This window comes from Otolemur garnettii, unplaced genomic scaffold (genome assembly GCF_000181295.1).
Source record: "Otolemur garnettii isolate 467f Iridium unplaced genomic scaffold, OtoGar3 scaffold00068, whole genome shotgun sequence".
NCBI classification, from domain to species: Eukaryota; Metazoa; Chordata; class Mammalia; order Primates; family Galagidae; genus Otolemur; species Otolemur garnettii.
Window position 1 is genome coordinate 919,615 of NW_003852463.1, and position 17,692 is coordinate 937,306.

The following is a 17,692-nucleotide window of genomic DNA, read 5'->3' on the forward strand; positions in this document are numbered from 1 at the left end:
TTTTTTTGTTTTCTTTGGCTATTTGGGTTCTTTTCTGGTTACAAACAAAGCATAGAATTATTTTTTCTAGATCTACAAAGTATTATGGTCCTATGTTAATGAGATTGCATTAAATCTACAAACCATTTGGGGTATTACAGACATTTTAACAAGGTTAATTCTATCTATCCATGAACACAATGTTTTTCCATTTGATTGTGTCCTCTGTCATTTCTTTCCTTAATGTTTCATAGTTCTCCTTGTAGAGATCTTTTACCTCAATGGTGAAGTATTTTCCTAGGTATTTTATTTTCTTTGTAGCTATAGTAAATGGTATTGAGTCTTTGATTTGACTTTCACCTTGACTGTAATTGGTATATAGAAATGCTATGGATTTATGTACATTGATTTTGTTTCCTGAGACTTTGCTGAATTGAGATATCACCTTACCCCAGTTAGAATGGCTTTCATAAACAAGCCCCAAAACAATAGACGTTGGCATGGATGCAGAGAGAAAGGAATGCTTATACACCACTGGTAGGACTGCAAATTATAATATCAATAGTAGAACCTTTAGGGAAAACAGTATGGATATTCCCAAAGAACTAAAAGTAGACCCACCATTCAATCCAGCCATCTCACTACTAGGTATCTACCCAAAATAAAAACAGTCTTTTATCCTCAAAAGACTCCTGCTTTTGAATGTTGATTGCAAAACACAATTCATAGTTTTAAAGATAAGGAATCAAAACAAGTGCCCATCAATTCATGAGCGGAGTAACACAATGTGGTACATGTATACCATGGAGTACTACTTGACCATAAAGAAAGATGAATTAATGCCTTTGCAACAATGGATGGAACTTGACATCGTTCTCCTAAATGAAGTATCTCCAGAATGGAAAAACAACCAACACATGTGCTTGCTATGAAATTGGAGCTAACTAATGAGCACATGTCCACAGAGAGAAGTAAAATTAGGTGGAAATCAGCCAGGAGAGAGGCAGTGTGAGGGGAGAGGCAAAAGCCTCCCAGGGGTCAGTGAACACTATTTGGATGATGAGCACACTTATAGCCCAGACCCAAGAATTACAAAAGTGATGCATGTAAATGAAAACATTTGTACCCCCTTACCACTTTTAATACAAGATAAAATGTATTTCAGGCTTTTTATGTGCTTCTTAAGTTTTTCTAAAATATTTTTGACATTTGGAGTTTTACATAATATATTAAGCATTTATTTTCTCACTACTGATACTTAGTTTAGAAAATTCTGTCACCCTAAGGTATTTACCTCTATTTCCTTGTAGTTTTTGTTTGTATGGGAGGAGATGATGAAGTTTTTTTGTTTTTTTTTTTTTTCCAGATAGCTTACTAATAGTACCTGAAGAATGTCTTGGTAAATCTTCCTTTTTTCCATAAATGTATAATGACATGGGTATTTCGTACTAAATTCTACATGTAGTAGAATCTATCTCTAGGCACTTTATTACAGTTCTTTGATGCATCTTAAAGTTCTTATGTTGATACTACATGTTTTAATTATTTTTTTTTTTTTTTTTTTGAGACAGAACCTCAAGCTGTCCCCCTGGGTAGAGTGCCGTGGCATTATAGCTCACAGCAACCTCCAACTCCTGGGCTCAAGCGAGTCTCCTGCCTCCGCCTCCCAAGTAGCTGGGACCACAGGCGCCCGCCACAATGCCCGGCTATTTTTTGGTTGCAGCCGGCATTGTTGTTTGGCGGGTCCGGGCTGGGGATTCGAACCCTCCACCTTAGGTGTACATGGCTGGCGCCTTAGCCGGTTGAGCTATAGGCGCCGAGCCACATGTTTTAATTGTTAGAACTATATCTGACAAGGCAGACAGGTTTGTCCACCACTAGCTATATATATCATGCTATTCCTTTTCTAATTCATTAGTCTTTTTTGCCAGTTAATTATCACAAGTGAACTTTAGAATCACTAATACATAGTCCACGAAAAACTTCATTATAATGTTTATTGGAATTGCTTTGATATAAAAATATTGGGAGATAATTGATATCCTTTCATTATGAGTCTTGCATTTTTAAGTTTTATATTTTACCATTGATGACTACCAAATGTATCCATGCTATAAATGTGCTGCACGTTTTTGTTTAATTGTTCCTGTTTATCTTTTTGTTGCTACTGTGGAAAAATATATTTTTATTCTCATACATAGTCTTATGTATTGTTATTGTGAATATGTAAAAAAATCTACTATTTCATCTACTTTGTAATTAGATACTTCTCTGTGTCAGCTCAACTCAAAGTACCACTACCACCAGCAAAAAGTACGTTTTAATGTAAGAAAACGAAGGCATCAATAACACAAAAGCAGGACCATAGCTGTATCTCAGAATGGCCTAAAACTGGACTCTCCTATCTCTAGCCTGCACCTCTCTGGATGTCTGATCCATCATTCTCTCCCTCAGCAAATAGCCTTCCTTAGCTAACCTGAACCAAAAAGAAAAAGCAGATGTGACCCATAATAGAATCCTAGTTTTACATATTGCAACTCCAGCCACCCACAATCTGCAGCCCATTTGCTTGCTGTGCTCTTATTCCCTCACTCTTGCTTCCTCTCTTCAAAATTGCCTTAAGAAGAAGTTATTAGCCAGATTGATTGCAGTTTCTGCTTCTGGAAAAGTTTGCGACAGCCCCAAGGCTAAAAGCCAATACAGGTGGTGGAGGATAGGGCACAAGAGGGAAGAGGGCTGATCTCTTGGCTAACAGCTAGATAAGTGCCCATCACCATCCTCTGAAATTTGTAAGTTGGTTGATCATGTTATTGTGTTGAATTGCTTAAAGCAACTATAACATTAAAACAAAGTAATAGCAGTGAACATCCTAAATATAATGGTATGCTTCTATAATTTCATCATTTGCTATATTGTTTCTTGATTTGTGATTGTTTTTAATCAGGTAAAGAAAGAATTTGCCCTAGTTTCTAAGTCATATCAAGAATAAAACATGGTACTGGCACAAAAATACAGATGTAGATATACAGAACAGAGTAGAGAATTTAGACATGAACCAGCCACATATCGTCATTTGATCTTTGATAAGCCTAACAAAAACATGCATTGAGGAAAAGATTCCCTATTTAACAAATGGTGCTGGGTGAACTGACTGGCAACCTATAGTAGACTGAAACTGGACCCTCACCCTTCACCACTAACAAAAATTGATTCTCACTGATAAGAGATTTAAACTTAAGACATGAAACTATAAAAATACTAGAAAAGAGTGCAGGGAAAACACTTGAAGATATTGACCTAGGAAAATATTTTATGAGCAGGAACCCTCCCCCAACCCCCAAGAATTGAAGCAACACCAAAAATACATTACTGGGATCTGATCAAGCTAAGCTTCTGCACAGCTAAGGGCACTGCAAGTAAAGCAAACCAACAGCCATCGGGGAAAAGATTTTTGCAGGTTATGATTTGGACAAAGGTCTGATAACTAGAATCTGCAGAGAACTCAAATTAGTCAATAAGAAAAGAACAAAAAATCTCATTTCTTTGTGGGCAAGAGACTTGAACAGAAACTTCTCTGACAATGACAGGTGAATGGCCTACAAACACATGAAAAAATGCTCATCATTTTGGCTCAGCACCTGTAACATAGTGGTTATAGTGCCAGCCACATACACCGAGGGTGTCAGGATCAAACCTGGACTGGGCCAGCTAAGCAACAATGACAACTGCAACAAAAAATAGCCAGGTGTTGTGGCAGGCACCATAATCCCAGCTACTTGAGGGGCTAAGGCAAAAGAATTGCTTGAGCCCAAGAGTTTGATGTTGCTGTGAGCTGTGACGCCGTGCACTCTACCCACTCTACCCAGGGTGACAGAGTGTTACTCTGTCTCAAAAAGAGAGAGAGAGAGAAAAGAAAAAGAAGCGGAGAACAAAAGGACAGGGACCTGAAGCTAAAGAATGTGCCGTGGTGGCTCAGTGCCCATAGCACAGTGGTTATGGAGCCAGCCACATGCACCGAGGGTGTTGGGTTCAAACCTGGCCCAGGCCAGCTAAACAACAATGACAACTGCAATAAAAAAAATAGCCAGGTGTGTGGCGGGTGCCTGTAGTCCCAGATACTTGGGAGGCTGAGGCAAGAGCATCTCTTAAGCCCAAGACTTTGAGGTTGCTGTAAGTTGTGACACCACGGTACTCTACCAAAGGTGACAAAGTGAGACTCTGTCTCAAAAAAAAAAAAAAAAAAAGTGCTGTGGTAAGCAGCAGTTAGCCTGGGCACACAATGTGTTAGGAGATCAAAGGCCCCTCCTGGGCCACTTCATGACCCAATATTCTGATCTGAAGAATGGAAAGTGGGACACCAGCCTAAATGGGCATCTTCTTTGTCAATCCCTAAGGAGTTTGTAGTTAGCAGATAGAGCCTTCTTCCTCTCACTCTTTCAGGATTCTTCACTCAAAGTACATTTATGGCCAGAAGTAAAAGTTGTCAAATTTATGCTGGGACACTTTGTCTTAGTGGTTTTCCTTATGGGAATCAGATTTGAACCCTTGTTTAGATTCTGCCAAGCCCCCGGGGAAGGTAGTAAGACTAGCAGAGATGTTCATGTAGTCCAGCCCATGCTCCTGCTGGTGCTGGGCCCATGCATCCAGCCCTCACATGCCCACTGCAATAGGACAAACCACAAAATCCACAAGCAGACCTGAAAACTAGTGCCGTGTCAGACTGTCATGGAACCAACCTCATGCCTTGATTTTGCTTTATCTATGGCTTTCTATAACTAATTTGTTCCTAAGGTGTTAATGGAGCTTGGGACTAAGCATTGTCTAGCGCCTCCACAGAAGACAGACAGGATCTTCTTGCAACCCTAGGAGCCAGATTAATAACAGATATAGAATATTAATTCTGCTTTTGCTGTAATGCTGCCTGCCATGGTACTCATGAATTTGTATTGCTATTTAAGTTGAAGGCAGACTCCTGAGGGCACACTGATGACTCATCAAGACTGTGCTTCGTGAAATCAATTTGGAGAGTTTATCTATTTTTCTTTCTCCAGCATTAGTTTACATGTCATAGGGATCGTATCATCTTGTTTTTAAAGTTTACCTTTTAAACTGCCTAACCTAACCCCAAAATGATTCAACAGATGATTTTTTCATTTTCTTCCAAAATTATTGTTCTTTTTAGATTGCCAGTTTATGCTTCAATTGGTTTTGGTAATTTGCGTTTTCCCAGAGAATTATCTATTTCATTTCCTACACTCAGTTTTCAAGATTAATTTGTCTTTTTTTAAGTAATATATTGAATCCTTACAAAATAATTCATTTAAAGATAACTTTTTTCTATAATTTTTATTTTGGATAATTGAAATGTTATCACTCCTGCATTTTTAGTTTGTGCTTGATTGTACACTGATGTGTTTATTTTTTAGGGGATATGCTTTTATTTCAAAACTAGGATGACAGTCTTTACGTTACTTCATGAAACATTTCAAAGAAACAGAAGAATCATTGTATAAAAAACATAAACTGGTTAACCTGCATGAATGAACTTAAGTAATTCATTTTAAATTTCTTTGAACTGAATGATTAAAGCCATGAAGAGTAATAATGCAAAATTGGAATAAGAACCACTCTCTGTCCCTCTCCTCCCTTACTATTAAGACATCTATGTTTTTATATCAAATAGACTATTTTTTCAAAATAAATCATAAAATGCCCCTAGAGAAAACAAAGTTAAATGTCATATTTTTGACACACCTGTGTAGCAACTGTTTAGAATAAATCATTAGAAAGGAAGTTTAGGATTCACTGTTTTCAGCTCAATTTTTTCCCCCATATCTGCTAAAGATTTAATTTAAAAAGTAAGAATCAATCTGGTGATATTTACCTTTGCCTTACCAAGAAATCACTGTAGACATGCATTTATCATAACATATGTATACGAAAATTAAATTGGTAATTAAGGCTTACTTAAGCGTCCTTATTTTAGAGCTTATACATTTTAAGTGCCATGAACTGATTCACATTTTCATTCATGGCAAATAGATCCTAAAGAACTTGAGCCCAAAAGGAAAGGACAAAAAAAGCTTATGTTAGGGTCATTAATCCATTACAGTGGCAACTGAATTCCTGGTTAAGTCAACACAATAGTTTACTGCTTGCTTCCCAAAGTCTGAGATGAGTCAGTGGGGGCTGTCCTCTCTCTGATGACTCAGGGGTCACATCTCTCTCCATTTTGTGTTGCTTTCATTTCATTCAGCACATGACTTCCAAGGTTGCCATGGTCAGGTGAGAGGGAAGTGGAGGTGGCAGATCAGCTCTTAACTGTCCTAACCTGGGCTTGACCTACATCCCTTCTGCTCAAATATTGCTTGGCTAGACTTATTCACATGGCCTTGCCTAGTTGCAGAGAGACTGGGAAGTGAAGTCTCTGACAGGACTAGGACAGAGAAAATAACTGGACATGGGACAGCTCCGGTAGACTCTTGCACAGTGATAAATGCATAGTTCTTCATACTCAAGTATAGCAAACTGGAACTCTGGCATGGAGTTTTAACAACCTTGAAACATCAACAAAATTTCTCTGGGTCATCCATCTTTCGATGAAATGGTAATAGATGATTAATGGGCAAAAGATTTTAAGTAAAAAAGAGTCAGCATCATATCTCTCAGACATATATAGTGCACCAAAAAATTGATAAAAATATAATCCTATTGACCTTCAATTACAGGGAACTGTATCCCTTACCAAGAAAGTCATGAAATATAATTAAGTATGTCTGAGATAAAACAGAGCTCAAATAGATCTGTTGCCTTTAATATACAGGGCATCCATAAAGTTCGTGTGCAATTTAAATAGTTGGCTATTTTAAGTTGCACACAAACCTTATGGACTCCCTGTATATTAGCCTAAGATTCTCAATTTCTGGCATGGTTTTCTTTCCTAAAATAAAATAACTAAATATTGTAGATTTTCATATGAATAATACCTTCTGGTGTTATTTGGAGATCCAGAGCTGTTGGCTATTGACTTGAATTAGTTAGGGAACCCAACACTGTGTGCTCCTACTACGTGTTTTTAAGATTCTGTCATTGTCCTTAAAGAAATATTTAGGTAGGGTAAGGAAAATATGCGAAATTTTACGGTGCCTTTGATCATCATAAATCTGACTATGTAAACTTTTTATTGTATAGCTATCTTCTTTTAAATTTGTTTCACAAAGAAATAATATTTTATTCTAAAATTCACTTTCAGAACATTCTTTGGCTTATATTCTGCTATGCAAATAGATTTACAATATGCTTCTGAGTGATAGAATTGGAATATTTACATTGCGCACATGTGTGTGTTTTGGGGGGGGTGGTTAGAGTCTTGATTGGGCTTCTCTCTCTCAGTTTTGACAAATTCATCCAATGTTCACACTGAATTAGTGATACCTGATTCGACCACCTGTCCTACATTCAATATTGCCCATGTTTTTTTCTACGTAGCTGATAAGAAGATATGATTCAGCTGCCATAAGCCAGATTTGGACACAAGTTGTCTATCTTTTCATTTGTAACTTCTCCTGAGTAATAGTTTTTTTAGGAAGTCTATAATTACATGCTTCTGACCTTTTAGAGTCATTTCCTTTTAATGAAATTGTTTTAGCCATTGACAATTCTTATAATAGGGACTATGCCTCATCTACTTATGTTTCTATTTTAGGTGATTTGTTGTCTTTTTACTGTTTTCCTTTTTATATCACCTTTACTACATGGATTACTTTTCTTTACTTTTTTCCCTTTGGAATTAAAAGTTATGTGTTCTGTTGTGATTTTTCTAGTAGTCAGTTTCATATCTTATTAAAAAAACTTACGTGAGACTATAGCTTTCTTCCTCTCAATGCCAGGGATAAAATAGCATTTATTGGCTAGCTCTATGAAAGATTAAAAGTTTAGTATACATTTTAATTCTCCTTTCTCTCACTTTCCCAGTACTTTTATGCTACATGAAATTTAACTCACATTTTTACTATAAAATTTTATTCTATGTATTTTCTCCTTAAAAAGCTATTTCTGACATTTGTATTAAGCCTTATAACAATATTACGACTATTAAGCCTTAATTTTCCATTTAAATGCTTACCATGTTTGCCAAAATTCTTTTAGTCAACAACTTGCCTTTCTTGTGCTATTCTCAACTGTTTCTCTCCAGCTGAATAATGTCTTTGAGTGGTGATTCTTTTGTTTCTGTGTTTTGGATTTTTTCGGTTTCATTTATTTTTTTGCAGCTATATGCTGATATACTTTCTGAGCTATGTGATCCTGAGAAGTTCTTTCTGCACATGAAACGCAACTTAGGTAAACAATTATCAGTCTATAAGACTTCTCTTACCATAATTTTATAAATATGGCTCCATTCTTTTCTGGTATATAATAGAGAGAATTAGAGGCCAGCCTGATATTTTAAAAGGAAAATTGCTTATCTTCTTGGCTGGCTGGCAGAATTCTTCCTTTACTCTCAAAATAAGAAAAAAAATCTGAATATCTCCGAGCGCATATCCCCTTTCTCACATATAATGATTTTGCAGACCCAGACTTTCATTCAATTCAGAAGCAGTTTGTCTATTGTGTCTTAAATAATTCTCCTGTTCAAGAATCCAAATTTCCTTATTATTTTAATCTCATTGGCCTTTTTCTTTTCATTCTCAAGCAACTTCTACAGCTAGTTCTTTTATCCTAATTTGCTTTTCTCCAATTTACTTATTCTAGCACTGAATTTAATTCTATGACTGCATTTTAACTCCTTTAGAATTGTTTCTCATCTCAATCATTTTTTTCATATCTGCCTTTTTTCCCCAGCTACCTCCTTTTTATTCCAGCTTTTATTCTCTGATCTCCAGTCAGAACTATTCCATCGGGTCCATGTTGTCTCGAATAGTTTTTAAAGACCAAAGCTATTGTATTCTATAATTTATTTTGGGAAACTATTATAATTCTCTCTCAAAACTGTGTTCTTTCTCTGCCTTTTTGAGCTTCATGGTCTTCTCCTTTTATCATACACCAAGTTCAATTTTTTTCTACTTACTCATCCTTTAATGTGGAGAGGTCCTCTCAGGCTAGGTTTTACCACAAACTCCCAATGTATTGTTTTTAACTTGTTTCTCTTCCCTATTCATGTAGTTGCTGATGAAATTCTTTCCTCAGATCTTAATATCAAGTGTTGTTTGATACTGCCAGGAGGAGACTAGTCCCTCTTCCTGTTCATATCTTTGCATGGGGTTGGAGGGAGTTGATTCCTGTATAGTCAGACGTTGTTCCCAGGTCTTTACTGCCTGACCCAGTAAATGGTAGGTTTACTTGGCACACAGTGAATGCTCAGCAAATGGTTTCTCCAGTATTCAGCATAACTCCCCGAATGCACCACAACTTTGTCAGGCTTGGCTCCTTCTGGCTGCCAACCAGATCCCCCTAGACGTAAGCAGTCCTTGTCACTAGCAGCCCTAGTCTCAGCACTATGGGTCATTGTGTTCCCAGACTGACATGACAAACAGCAATTAATGTCAGGGAAGATGTGGTGAAAGTGGCTCTGATTGTTCTAGAAGTCAGATCAGAGTTAGCTTTCCTTTCTCCAGTAGGAAGACCCCATGTTTCTAAGGAAAGCATCTGTACTGGATGTAGCTTGGTAGAACAGAAATGTAACATCTCCCTTTCTCCTGCCTGTAAGCTCCTCAGAACTTCAGCTAGGGGAAATTCTTTGCTTCCTGGCATCTCACTGAGAAATAATGAATTTCTAGCTTTATAGATACTACTAATAGTTTTCTTTTTCTTTTTTCATAGTTATTTCATGGGACATTGGAGAGTGCAAAAAATCAGAATTTATAAGATTTTAAAATAAAAAGATAATACAATCAGTTTACCATTATTTAGATTTAGCTGAGTTGGTACTTAAGCAGTGGCCCTTTTATTACATGCCTTTCTCATTTGAATTCCTGGCTTTGGTTTGTTTCTCAGTTGGCTTGAGTACTTAATACTTTAAATAACATAACTGGAGAAGGCATGAGTTTAGAACGTGCTTTCTCAACCCTAAGCCTATCTAGAATTAGTTAATAGCCAAGCTAGACAAGAAAACAGGTCCCCCTATTCCCTTCCTTTTCCTAAAAATTTAGCTACTTTGCTTATCTCTCCAAAAGTTTAAAAAAAACAATAAATAGTTGTTTTATTAGCTAGTGGTGGTTGTAGAATTCAATGAGATAATATATCTAAAGCACTTAGCACAACCACTTCCTGAGGTTGGTGCAATCACGATGTCTGTTTACAGATGAGGAAGTAGATACTCAGAGATCAAGATAAGTTACTGGAAGCTGCACAGCTGGTCAATGGGACAGCCAGGCCTGGGACATGGGACCACCTGAGTTCAAAGCAGAGGTTCAGCTCTAACTAAATTGCCACATGGCACGCATCTCCCCTAACCACAGATTTCTCTCTTTGCAGCTCAGCTTCTTCTGCTGTCCTGGGCATGTTGATTTGAGGAATACTCAGCTTGCAGGGCCCAGCTGCCAAATTAGATTATGTTGCAAACATTCAGCTGTCTCCATGTGGTACACCACATACTCAGCAGGCATTTCAACAAAAATTAATTGACAAAAATATATGGCAATCACCCAAAGCTGATAAAAACAACTTTTAACCCTGCTGCTAAAAACTGAAAAGATTCTAAGGTTAGAATTTTGCCTAAGCCCTGAGATAACTCCCTCCACCTTAGGATAAGTTCCATTTTTGTTATTTATTTAATTAAATACTTATATTTTATCTTAGAAAATAGCTATCCTGTTGCATAGTAATCTCTTTTAAGTCAGACCCTATGGATACATGGTATTCAGGTTCTGCCCAGGAAAAAGGCAGAGAGCAATGGAGAGTTAATAAGCCTTGGAAATCCCTTCATGTCTGCTTGGTCTAATTAAAATTGCACTGATTAGGTAGTTACCTGGAGTAATGCTTTTCCCTTAAATGCCCAGACCTTTGTTCATCTGAGGATCTCGGAGGCATTTATCTGAAGTGAATTCGTTCCCAAGCAAGTGAGGAGTGTCAGAGGACCAACGTGGGTCATAGTGAGAATCTTACGTTCTCTCTGCCCTCACCTGTCTCTTTAATCTTAAATAAATTCTTCACCTGGCTGGGTTTCCACTTTCTCTTTGGTAAAATAAGGTGTAGACCTAATCCATGAGATAATAATGAGAATTGCACAAACTCATGTGTACACATGCAAGTTATTTGAGAAACAGGCTCTAAACTAAAGCTCATCTCCACAGGGGACTGGGATTCAGATGCTCTTACCTCCCTGTCTCTGGGTAGAAATGCTGCAAATTGCTATGCTGCTATAAATCCTCTCAATAAGAAGCAGATTTTCTTTCCGGCTTCTTCCCACATCTTCCTAATCATGGCCAGCAGCCAGAACTGAAAGAACAAAATGAAATGTTTGAATTGCTCAAGACTCACTTCTTCCTGAATAAGATAAACACCTCAGCCTTTGGGTGGGGTGGGATGGAGTGGGGTTCCCACTGATACTACTTGTCCTAGTACTGTCCCCCTGCTATTTTAAGACTGTCTGAGCCATTTACCTGCCCCTTCTTGGGCACATTATAGATGAACAGGTAGAGGAATCAGGTGGGCACATCCCCCTTTTCAATAATTTTGGTATTGTTTGTTTTTTGAGACAGAGTATCATTCTGTTGCCCCAAGTTACAGTGCCCTAGAGTTGTAGCTCACAGCAACTTGAAATTCCAGGGCTCAAGTGATCCTCTTGCCTCAGTCTTCCAAGGAGCTGGGACTATAGTCATGCACCACCATGCTGGGCTAATTTTTTTTCTATTTTTAGTAGAGGTGGGGGTCTCACTCTCGCTCAGGCTGGGCTCAAACTCCTGAGCTCAGGTAATCCACCCACCTCAGCCTCCCAGAATTCTAGGATTGCAAGCATGAGCCACTTCTTAACAGTGATTCCATCATGCCAAATCCTTGTCTTTGTGGGTCCTTATCGTGCCCATGGAGGGCTTCTTTAGCAGGACATGAGTTCTCCTTTTTAGGAGCGTAGGAAAAAGAGAGGTACAAGTATGGACTCAAGTCACTGGATAGGGAGTTGGGGAGGACCACAGTGGGTGCTGCAGGTGTAAAGGAAAGTGAAAGAAAGGGGATTTGTTCAGACTTGGTGGAGAGGGTCTGCTCTTCCTCCAGGTCTCGGTTACCAGCTTGTTCCAAGGTAGAGCCCTTTCCTCCTGCGCTTTCTTCCTTCTCAACCCTAATCTCTCCTGGGTAATGCTGTCACAGACCTGAATGAGCACTGAGGACATCAGCTCTTCCAGCCGCTGTTTCTGACCACCTGACCCAGGGCATTGGCTGGGATGCTCTGGAAACCCTAGTCCTTTGGAGAAATGAATGGAGCCCTCAGCCCCATTCGCACCCCATCCCCCATGGGAGGGGGAGGGCTGTTAGCTTCCCAGGGTGGAGCTTTCTTTCTCATTTTCTAATAGATATTCATTATCCTACATGTCACCCACTCTTTTCCTCCTTTAGGAGGGAGCCGAACTTTGATGAGCATGCCAGAGGCCAACGTAGAAATACTGAATGGAACGGGAGGTTGGCAAATTTTTAGGCTATTGGCAAATTTTCAATGCCCAGTTTCCTAGGGCTGCTGTAACAAATGACAACAAAGTGGGTGACTTAACACAAGAGAAAAGTATTTTCTCCCAGTGCTGGAGACCAAAAGTCCAAAACAAGGGCATTGGCAGGTTATGTTCCCTCCAAAGCCTCTCAGAGGGAATTCTTGCTTCTTCCAGTTTCTGGTGGTTCCAGGGGCTCCTTGACTTGTGGCTATATAATTCCAATCTCTGTTTGTTGTCCCGTAGCCTTCTCCTCTGTGTCTGTACATTGCCTCTTTTTTTTCTTCTTTTTTGAGACAGACCATTGCTCTGTCACTGAGCCAGAGTGCCAGAGTGCAGCGGCATCAGCCTAGTGCTCACAGCAACCTCAAACTCCTGGGTTCAAGCAATTCTCCTGCCTCAGCCTTCCAAGTAGCTGGGTAAAGGTACCTGCAACAACACTCATTTCATTTTTCTATTTTTCATAGAGACAGGGTCTCACTTTTGCTCAGGCTGATCTCTAAGTCCTGATCTCAAGTAATGCTCCCATTGTGGCCTTCCAGAGTGCTAGGATTACAGGCATGAACCATCACGTCTGGCCTCTTCTCTTTTTTTCATCTCTTACAGAAATCCTTGTCATTGGATTTAGTACCCACCAGGATAATCCAGGATAATCTCATTTCAAGATCCTTAATTCCATTTAAAAATACCATTTTTCCAGATGAGGTAACAATCGCAGGGTCTGGGCTTTAGGGCAAGGACACATCTTTGGAGGATCATCATTCAAAACATTGCGGTCACATTGCGAACATTTTAGGCTATATGGGCTGGATAGTCTCTGCCACAGCTACTCAACTCTGCTGTTGTAGCGTAAAAGCGGCCAGAGACAGTATGTAAACAAATGAGCATGGCTGTGTTCCAGAGAACTGTCACTGATGGACACTGAAATTTGAATTTCATAGAACTTTCACAGGTCATGAAATATTCTTTTTTTTTAACCATTTAAAAATGTAAAGATTGTTCTTCACCCACAGGCCATATAAAAAACTAGGCAGCAGGCTAGATTTGGCCCATGAGCAATAATTTGAAAACCCTTGGCTAGAACAATAGCAGATATTTTAAATTACCTTGATTCTTCCGAAAAGTCTCCAATAACCTTCCCAAAAGTCCAAGTATCTGTTCTTTGTCTTCATTATTCTGAATGTTTCTGTGTCTTTTGAAACACATTTTGACAACTCTTCTTTTTGAAACTCTCTTCCAAGCCATGTGGATATGATAAAATGTAAACATCGCTGCTTCACAAGGAATAAGACGGGGGTGACAATTGGTGATTTCCCCAGACAGGAAGTTGATAGTCTTGACCTTCTTCACATGTATCTGAGCTAAGCAACCCCAAGAGCAGGATACGATGACACCTCTAGAAGGAACAGAGCCTTCCACAGATAAGCTGGACAAGATGAGCTGGGGATGTGGGAAGGGGGACCGAAGGGGAGTTGGGCCGAGCTCAATGGACATCAGAGTGGGAGAAAGAGGCAGAGGAGAGGAGGCAAAGCAGGAGGTATAAGCAAAGAGGAGAGACAGAAAGATGAACTGAGGCTGCTCGTGGCAACAGAGGAAATTAAATCCAGATACACTAAGTAAGCTTGAGGTTCGTTAGGCCACACCAGGAGAGGGGCCAGCTAGAGAGTCCTAGACTGAAGGGAATTAAGATGTGATAGGAGCCACAACCCTCCATATAGAAAGAGGGTCGCTGGGGGTTTGGGCCAGGGCACTTGAGCTTAGGAACAGTTTCTAAATGTTTTGGAATTTTTGTTTGTTTTGTTTCTTAAATGGAGCTTAAAGTATAACAACCCCACAAAATAAAGTAGTTGTAGTTATCCAGCCCTTTTCTTTGGTATGGAGAAACAGGGTCAGAGATCTTGTGTTCTGAGTGAACTTGAAGGAGCAGAGGAAAGGGGCTCAGCCTCGCCAGGAGTGGAAAGGCAGCTTCCTCCACTGCCCCAGCTGAGGGGGAGAGTGGGCCATAGGCAACCTCAAAGCTCTGGCAGAGGTTGCGCTGGGAGGAGGGATGGGGCACCAGGCGCTGTGCATTGCTTTGGAGAGGAGCTTCAAGAGGGTCCTCCGACAGCATCAGAGATGTAGGGTGAATGGACAGGGACAGACCTGGGGCAAGAGGACCAGGGGAGAAGATAGGACAATTAGGAGTCTCCAGCCACAGTCCAGATAAAATGCATGAGGGCCTGACCTACAGCGGGGATGGACAGAGGAGAGGATCAGGAAGCCCTGGGCAAAGGGGGTCACCATGGCTCAGTGACTGGCTGACAAGCTGCAGCATTTCTCACTCAGCTGTGCAAGGTTTAGTGCTGGCTCACCAGGGTTTCACTGTTTGGGGGGAAGGTTGTTTTGTTGTTGTTGTTGTTGTTGTTTGTTACCTAGCTGATTATCTCCCCAGGCCAAACTTCTGATTTTAAGTCTCCCAGAGGGAGCAGCTTCAGCAACGTAGTCCTTCCTGGGTCATGCTCCTTCGGGAGGGTGTAAATGCTCCCCTGTGAGCCCCTCAGCAGTGGTGCTGTTTAGGATTTTCAGGAACAGGACCTTCATGCTTCGACAGCAGTAGTATGACCCTCAGTTGTATGACAGCTCAAATCCCGGGGAGCCAGGAGCCTGGAGGAAGGCAGCCTTGGACTCAGCCTCACTGTGTGCCAAGCACTGCTTTGGGCAATGGGAGGGGGCACCCAAGGGAGCTCCTATTCTGCACAGCAAGCCCCCAGCCCCGCCCTTCAGCTAATCAGCCAGCAGCCTGGGCCTTTACTAACACCCCGTAGTAAGTGAGGCAGTGAGGCCAACAGCCTTGTAGAGCAGGGACCACTTGGTCATTTTCTTTGTACAACACTCAGAATAAAGCTGAATAGTGCTGCCCACAATATGCAATCCAGGAAACATTTTAAAGAGTCTGATTAGTGTATTGAGAGTACATCGATGTCCTGGAATTCGCTTGGAGGAAGAGAGGACATGTGAGGAGTTAAACTCTTGCACAGAGAGGTTAAAACTTCCTCCTCCCTTTCTGTCCTTGGCCAGCCTGGATCCTCTGTCTTGACAAATTAAAAGGGTTAATGGCCACACGAAAGGGAATGTGCCAGGTGAATTTTGGAAATCTTGCTGTTGTTTCTCCCCAAGTAATTACAGAACTTTAAGAATACTCTAAGAATTAAGAGATTTGTTTTAATTTTTTTTTTTTTTAATTCTGAAAATGAATCCTAGGCTATTAGATCTGGAAGAGATCTCAGAGGACTCTGAGCACAGTCAGCCAACATTGACATTTCACAAATGAGGTCAGTAATTCCTAGAGAGGTGAGTGGTTTGTCCTGGCTCAGTCACCCCAGATAGGTGTCAGGACTATATTCAGAGCAGCGATCTTTCCATGTCCCACTGAGGCATGGATGACTTCAGAAAACCTTCCTGATGATTTCTGCTCGTGTGCCATGAAATTGTAATAGATTCAGACAAGGTGATTGTGCCCATGGTGTCATTCCCCGCCTGGCTTTTGCCTAAAATAACTCTTATAAGAGCTCTTGACTCCGTCTTTCTTTGAGACAAATAGCCTTGAATCCACCTGCTGAAGATGGTACAGCAAGGTGCACAGTCCATTCTTCTAGCGAGCATCCCTACTAGAAATGAACTACGTTGAGGGGAGTGCATTGGGATGTTAAGAGACCTGTAATCTGTAGTCCTGGTTACTGATATTCATCAATCATTTCTTAAGCATTAATTGAACATCTACTATGTGCCAACTGCTCAGCTTGGTGTTTGCAGAGTTAGAAGGAGACAAATTGCTGACATATCATCAGCCTTGCAACTATACTTATTAAAGTTATTATCTCACCATATTGTAGTGAAGTGCTTATATGTTTCTTTTTTTCACTAAACTCTTACTGAGCTCTTCAAGGGCAACTCAATGTCACGAATGTCCTTGCAAACTGTATGCCTGGCAAAGCGCCTGGCATTTCATATGTGCTTAACACATACACTTTGTAGGGCTGGATGAAGAAGAGAAAGACGATGGGGCTAAGCCCATTATGTTACGAACACCTGATAGTTGTCACTGGCATGTTTCCACTGAGGGGCTGAGGAAATGCCAGCACCTTGCGATGGTTTGAGAGCCACACAATAGGAGTAAAGGACAATGGAAATGTCAGCTGGTTTGGGCCATGTGCCAAGCATCTTAGGGTTATGTTTGATGGGGGGCTTGCCAGTTAAATTCTGGGAAGGAACATGATGTTTATTTAAGTGCTGGCATCAACTTTGACAAACAGGAAAACATTCTGCTACTTTACTTGACTGAAACTGGAATTCTGCTGCCATTTGACAGCGGAACAATGCATGGCATTGCAACACATTTCAGATCAGTTGGCCGCCCCTGGCACCTTAGTTTACATTAGTATAAAAGCACACAGTAGATTGTGTTTCTGTGTTAACAAGGTTACAGACCCTATCTTGGGATGAAAATCAGGACTACAGATGAGGTGATAGAGGAATTTTTCAGTCTTATTCCCATGCCATCATCTTTAGGACACTTTATGTTAAAATGTTACCTAGAACATCACCAGAACAAAAACTAACACCATCTGTTGTGTGGTGGTTTATGATTTAAAAAGCATTTCACAGTCATTATCACACTTTTTTTCTGCCACTGCAACTCTGCTTTATAAATGATGAAATTGAGACTCATCAAGGCTGGTGACATCACATGGTAACTAGCAGATTCCATATATCCTTGATCTTCCATGGTTACTAGCACGGCAGGAACTTTGATGAGCCTGGCCTCAACTTTGGCACCGCCACAATTCCAAAATTCCTGTTCTTGCCATCAGAACAGGAATTGTGATCAGTAATCTCCTAGAAAGCCAAACATCATGGACTCTTTCCCATTTTTATCTTGCCTGACCCCTTTATGATAAATGACCACATGCACTACTCCCTACTTCTTGAGGCTGACTCCTTTAGTTTCTTTCTTTTTATTTTTTTTATTAAATCATAGCAGTGTACATTAATATTATCGTGGGGTACAGTGTACTGTTTCTATATACAATTTGAAATAC

At 40.1% G+C, this 17,692-nt stretch overlaps 1 protein-coding gene across 1 annotated transcript in view; it reads left to right on the plus strand.

The window, feature by feature from the left end:
* The window catches only part of TACR1 (tachykinin receptor 1), a 173,317-nt gene that overhangs the window by 31,590 nt on the left and 124,035 nt on the right, over positions 1-17,692 (plus strand). The gene's annotated exons all lie outside the window — the stretch shown is intronic.